At 43.1% G+C, this 7,216-nt stretch overlaps 1 pseudogene; it reads left to right on the top strand.

The window, feature by feature from the left end:
• The first annotated feature begins 1,138 nt into the window (after positions 1–1,138).
• LOC106338273 lies at positions 1,139–6,365 on the top strand (annotated as a pseudogene).
• The last annotated feature ends 851 nt before the right edge of the window (positions 6,366–7,216 follow it).

The following is a 7,216-nucleotide window of genomic DNA, read 5'->3' as shown; positions in this document are numbered from 1 at the left end:
CGTGCTGATGATCTCTCTACCTTGTTCGATCCGATCATGGACTTTTCCTTTGGATATTTTTCTAAGGCAAGGATCCTTAATCTATCAGAATACTTGGGCTTTATTGGAACGCAACTTGTCCGATCAGAACGTCCCGCGGCCCTTGCTAATCATCCCGCCTATGTGCTGATCCTTACCGCTTTGGACTTAGCCAGTTCTGATGCATCTGGACAGAAGCCGAACGGTCACTTTGACTAGTCTTCTCTCTTTATTTACGTGTCTTGTCTAGATCTAGATCTAGATCTACTTTTCTCTTTAATGCCTAGATCTACAAAACTCTATAAGTATGAAAACTCTTCTATTGGAATAAGATAACCGATTTTGTCTACAGCTTTTGAGTTAAACTCTTTGTTCTTTGTTTAGAACTTGTCTTGTTTCTTGGTGAGTCATATCCAAGGAAACACCTTCTCAAACTCGTTGGTCTTGTGAGTCATATCAAGCAACGATTCTAGATTCTTTCTTTGGTGCACTTGTGAGTCATATCAAGCACCAATTGAAGTCGGGAATATCGAAGGCCATTCTGCAACCTTCATGCGACCCTTCAATCCATCTAGTTCTCCAATCGGAGTTCATATCCAGATATGATCCATTCGAGCGAGCCGATCTTAGGGTCCTTCAAGTGGTATCAGAGCCGCTCGTTTGGTATCTTCTAAATCATTCCATCTTCTCATCTTCCATTTCTTCATAAACACCTCTTTTTTTCTATCTATCTTGAATTTCGGCCCCTCTTTACCATCCACCTATAAAAAAAAGAGAGATCTACGATTTCATAAAAAAAAAAGTAAAGTTTCAAGTTTGATTTGTGGATTGGTGGTGGAAGAGAAAACCTGCTGGCTAAGGAGAAATGCAGCCTTTGAGGTGGTTAAAACGGATTCCCAAAACCAAAATCTCTTATCTTTCTCTCTTAAAAACTTCCCTTGTGTTTGCTTGGATTTTGTCCATTGAGTCTCTTTGATTTGTTCTTCTTAGAACCTTGAGGGAAAACTTGTTGTGTGACCATACAAATACCGAGAGAAACACGTGTGTGGGTGAGGATCAAACACTTGAGAGTGTGAGGATTTTTTATCTAACGTTTTGTGTTTAAGAAATTTCAGGAACCATGGGTAGTGATGATGAACGGAACCATCCCGGAAACTCAGTTGCTGGATTGTCTAACCTTCAAATGTGTGCCTTGAATGATTCTATGTCTAATATGTTGAACGTAGGTTTAGATCAGATCCATCAGAGGCTTGATGAGCTTCAGTCCAGCCAAGCTCATCCTAGATCCGGAGCAAGAAGAGACCGTCCGCGTAGGAACAACCGGTCCGACGATGAGGACTGAGAGGAGGACGACCAAGAGGACGAGGCCAGATCTGCATACCGTCCAAGAAGAGGTCCTAGAACCCGAGATCCAGGTGATGTCAATCCATTTGCTAGAACTGGTCGTACTGATGATAGTTTGAACGGATTGAAACTGAAAATTCCACCTTTTGATGGTAAAAATGATCCTGATGCTTTTCATGAGTGGGAAAGGAAAATTGAGCATGTATTTGATTGTCAAAATTATTCTGAACTTAGGAAAGTAAGGCTTGCTGCCACTGAATTCTCTGGCTATGCTATTAATTTGTATGATCAAGTGTTGACCCACAGGAGGAGAACAGGTGAACGGCAGATTGAGACATGGGATGAGCTTACCGTACTGATGAGGAAATGATTCGTGCCAGCCCACTATCACCGCGACCTCCACCAGAAGTTAAGACGCTTGCTTCAGGGAACCAAGTCTGTGGAAGATTATTACCAAGAAATGGAGGTCTTGATGACCAAAACAGACACGGACGAGCCTTTGGACGCCACCATGGCTCGCTTTCTTTCAGGCCTCAACCGTGACATCCAAGACCGTATGGAGCTTCAAGAGTATGGTAGTGTGGAACAGATGCTACAAAAGGCCGTCTTGATCGAGCAACAACTTAAGAGGAAGAGTTTCTCAAAACCGGCCATTACCTCTAAACCAGCCTACTCTCCTAAACCGGCCTTTGCTCCTAAGCCAAGCTATCAAGACAAAGGTAAGTCTTCTTCCACAACACATAATGCTTTTAAAACTGATGTCCCTGCTCGTGATGACAAAGGAAAGGCAGTGGAGGCTTCTGGCCGAGCAAGAACACAACACAAAATGCTTTTAAAACTGATGTCCCTGTTCGTGATGACAAAGGAAGGCAGTGGAGGCTTCTGGCCGAGGAAGAGACATTCGGTGTTTCAAATGTCAAGGTCTAGGAAATTTTGCCAAAAACTGTCATAACCAACGAGTGATGATTCTCATGGAGAATGGAGAAGTTGAATCTGAGGATGAACAGGAGGACAAAGAAGATCTTGGTCCGATCTTTGATGATGAGGACAAATCCTTTGGATATCCGCATCACGGGCCACTAGTTGTTGCGAGGAAAGGCATGGTCGAGTCTATCTTCGATGAGACGGACGGCCGCTTGGTGGATGTTTCTGATCCAGCCTTTGATGATAATTCCGATCCGATCTATGATGAGGAGGCTTGCTTCGACTATCCAGTTCATGGTCCTCTACTTGTCACAAGAAAATCTTTTAGTGTCCAACCCAAAACCAATGAAAAGGAACAAAGGGAGAATCTCTTTCATTCTCGTTGCTTAGTTTCTGAAAAGGTTTGTTCTTTGATTATTGATGGTGGGAGTTGTACTAATGTTGCTAGTGACACTCTTGTCAGGAAACTAGGACTTGCTACTCGTCCTTTCAGGTTGGAATGGCTAAACGAGGCTGGAGAATAGTATGTGAAAGAGCAAGTTACTTTCCCTATTACCATTGGCCGATATGAGGACGAGGTTGTTTGCAATGTCCTTCTTATGGACGCATGCCACATTCTCTTGGGCCGGCCATTGTAATTTGATAAGAGAGCCGTACATGATGGCTTCACAAAATGACACTCCTTTGATCATAAAGGAAAGAAGATCATGCTTGTTCCTTTGACACCTTTGGAGGTTCATGAAGATCAAATCCAGCTCAAGAGGAGCCGTGACAAAGAACCTAAGCCAGATGAACCTGAATCATCCCAATGGAACTCCAATTTCTATATAAAGCAAAGTCAGGTCAAAAAATCTCTTTACTCTCAAAGGTTATTTCTTTTACTTGTGTACAAAGAATCTCTTATGGCTTCTTCTTCTGACCTTGCACCGGAGATTCCGAGTGAACTTCTAGATGTTTTGCAGGAGTATTTTGATGTCTTTCCAGATGAGAATCCTAAGGGATTGCCACCACTACGAGGCATTGAACATCAGATAGACCTTGTTCCAGGTGCGTCTCAACCAAACCGGCCAGCTTATCGTACCAATCCGGTGGAGACCAAGGAACTTCAGAAACAGATTGGTGACCTTCTAGAGAAAGGCTACATGCGGGAAAGCCTCAGTCCTTGTGCCGTTCCTGTCCTTCTCGTGCCCAAAAAGGATGGTTCTTGGGGCATGTGTATGGACTGCCGTGCCATCAACAACATCACAGTAAAGTATAGGCATCCCATCCCTAGGCTAGATAACATGCTTGATGAGTTGCATGGATCATGTGTCTTTTCAAATTGATTTGAAAAGTGGCTATCACCAGATTAGGATGAAAGAAGGTGATGAGTGGAAAACCAAATTTAAAACCAAGTTAGGATTGTATGAATGGCTTGTCATGCCATTTGGTCTTACTAATGCACCTAGCACTTTCATGCGTTTGATGAATCATGTCTTGAGGGCTTTCATTGGTCATTTTGTTGTTGTCTAGTTTGATGACATTCTTGTCTATAGCAAAAACATTGAAGATCATAAGATGAATCAAAAATCTGTTCTTGAAGTTCTTAGAAAAGAAAAACTCTTTGCCAATCTTGGTAAATGCTCTTTTGGAACAGATCACGTGGTGTTCTTGGGTTTTCTTGTAGGTGCTGAGGGACTTAGAGTGGACGAGGAGAAAATCAAAGCCATCCGAGACTGGCCGAGTCCATCGACTGTGGGCGAGGTAAGAAGCTTTCATGGTCTGGCCGGTTTCTATAGACGGTTTGTTCCAGACTTCAGTTCCATTGCTACTCCGCTGACTGAAGTGATCAAGAAGAACGTCGGTTTCAAATGGGAACAAGCCCAAGAAGAAGCTTTTCAGATGTTAAAAGGGAAGTTAACTCATGCTCCTTTACTTGTACTTCCTGATTTTTCTAAAACTTTTTAGATTGAATGTGATGCTTCCGGAGTTGGAATTGGTGCTGTCTTGATGCAGGATAGGAAACCCATTGCTTACTTCAGTGAGAAGCTTGGAGGTGCCACACTCAACTACCCCACCTACGACCAGGAGCTATATGCTTTGGTGAGAGCTCTGTAAACGTGGCAACACTATCTTTGGCCTAAGGAGTTTGTTATCCACACAGACCACCAGTCCTTGAGACATCTTAAGGGTCAACAGAAGCTGAACAAGAGACATGCACGTTGGGTTGAGTTCATTGAGACATTTCCTTATGTTATCAAGTACAAGCAAGGTAAGAAAAATGTTGTGACTGATGCTTTGTCCCGAAGGTACACTCTTCTTTCAGCCCTTGAAACAAAACTACTTGGTTTTGAATTTAGCAAAGACTTGTATGAGACTGATCCGGATTTCAAAGAAATATTCCAGAAGTGTTCCAAAGTGGCTTACGGAAAGTACTTTCAAAAGTCTAGATTTTTGTTCTTTGATAACCGTTTGTGTGTGCCCCAATGTTCTTTGAGGGAGTTGTTTCTCAGGGAATCTCATGGAGGAGGTCTTATGGGACATTTTGGAGTCAAGAAGACATATAATACGGTTTATGATCACATCTACTGGCCAAGCTTGATGAAGGACGTTGAGAGGATTTGTGGCCGATGTGTGGTATGCAAGAAATCCAAAACCAAAGCGTCCAATCACGGTTTGTATTCGGCTCTACCCATTCCTTCTCATCCTTGGGTAGATATTTCTATGGATTTTGTTCTTGGTTTACCTAGGACTAAAACTGGCCGAGACTCCATCTTTGTGGTTGTGGATAGGTTTTCGAAAATGGCTCACTTCATTCCATGTCATAAAACTGATGATGTTGTGCAAGTTGCTGAATTGTTCTTTAGGGAAACTGTTAGATTGCATGGAATGCCTAAAACCATTGTCTCTGATCATGATGCTAAATTCCTTACCTATTTCTGGAAAACTTTGTGGTCTAAATTAGGAACAAGATTGATGTTCTCTACAACTTGTCACCAACAAATTGATGGTCAAACTGAAGTAGTGAATATTTAGATTATTGGTTAAGAAAAACCTTAATCTTTGGGAAGAATGTTTGCCTCATGTTGAGTTTGCTTATAACCATGCTATGCATTATGCTACTAAGTTCTCACCTTTTGAAGTCGTTTATGGCTTTAATCCTTTATCTCCACTTGATCTTTTGCCGTTGCCTTTAAGTGAAAGAGTTAGCACAGATGGAAAGAGGAAAGCAGACACTATCAAGAAGCTACATGAGCAGGTTCGTGCAAACATTGAAGCCAAAACCGAAGGATACAAAAGATATGCCAACAAGAAGAGAAATGAGGTGATCTTTAAAGAGGGTGATCTTGTTTGGGTTCACTTGAGGAAAGAACGGTTTCCAGAAGAAAGAAAGTCTAAACTTATACCTCGGATCGATGGTCCATTCAAGATTCTTAGGAAGATCAATGACAATGCTTATCAGCTTGACTTACAAGGTAAGTATGATATTTCTTCGAGTTTTAATGGGTCTGATCTTTCCCCTTCTCTTGTAGATGATCCAGATTTGTGGACAAATCCTTTTAAAGAAGGAGGGAATGATGTGCCCCAGTCCATGGACCAGACCGATAAGAACGTTCTAGACGTTCCAGTTGAGGTTCATCCTTCCAATCAGATCAGACTGACCAATCGGGCCGTGTAACGGCTTGACCCGCGAACGTCCAAATCCCCGACCAGATGATCGAACTGACCGAACTGATGCTCGTCTTTCCCGGCCAACTCGACAAGCCAGGACAGATGGTCAAGCCAGAATCAACTTAGCTTGAGCCAACTACGAATCAGACCATGGCTTCTCTCCTTTGGCTCATACCGCATGTACCGACGACCGTGCAGATGATCTCTCTACCTCGTTTGATCCGATCATGGACTTTTCCTTTGGATATTTTTCTAAGGCAAGGATCCTTAAGCTATCAGAAGACTTGCGCTTTGTTGGAATGCAACTTGTCCGATCAGAACATCCCGCGGCCCTTGCTGATCGTCCCGCCTATGTGCTGATCCTTTCCGCTTTGGACTTAGCCGGTTCGGATGCATCTGGACAGAAGCCGAACGGTCACTTTGACTAGTCTTCTCTCTTTATTTCTGTGTCTTATCTAGATCTAGATCTACTTTTCTATTTATTGCCTAGATCTACAAAACTCTATAAGTAAGAAAACTCTTCTATTGGAATAAGATAATCGATTTTGTCTAAACCTTTTGAGTTAAACTCTTTGTTCTTTGTTTAGAACTTGTCTTGTTTCTTGGTGAGTCATATCCAAGCAAACTCCTTCTCAAACTCGTTGGTCTTGTGAGTCATATCAAGCAATGATTCAAGATTCTTCCTTTGGTGGACTTGTGAGTCATATCAAGCACCAATTGAAGTTGGGAATATCGAAGGTCATTCCGCAACCTTCGTGCGACCCTTCAATCCATCTAGTTCTGCAATCGGAGTTCATATCCAGATCTGATCCATTCGAGTGAGTCGATCTTAGGGTCCTTCAGTAGCGTGGCCAGAAAGATCAAGAAGAAAGCCGCGAGGTATTGTATCTCCCAGGAGAAGCTGTACCGGAGATCTTTCTCTGGCCCATACCTGAGGTGTGTCACACCCCGAAAAGCTGCTAGAATCCTTGTACAACTACATGAAGGGGATTGTGGATCCCATTCTAGCGGCAAAAGCTTAATGCTCAGAGCCCGAAGGGCTGGTTACTACTGGCCCACAATGGCCGCGGACGCCGACAGACAAGCCAAGCATTGCGACCAATGCCAAAGGCACGCTCCAGTCTCAAAGCTTCCCTCGGAGAACCTCAAGTCCATAAGCTCACCATGGCCCTTTAAAATGTGGGGCATGGACATAGTAGGGAAATTCCCTATGGTGCCGGGGCAAAAGGTCTTCCTTCTGATAGTCACTGACTACTTCTCCAAGTGGGTCGAAGCAGAA

This window comes from Brassica oleracea, chromosome C4 (genome assembly GCF_000695525.1).
Source record: "Brassica oleracea var. oleracea cultivar TO1000 chromosome C4, BOL, whole genome shotgun sequence".
NCBI classification, from domain to species: Eukaryota; Viridiplantae; Streptophyta; class Magnoliopsida; order Brassicales; family Brassicaceae; genus Brassica; species Brassica oleracea.
The sequence above is the reverse complement of the archived record's forward strand: the minus strand, read 5'-3'. Positions and strand labels throughout refer to the sequence as shown.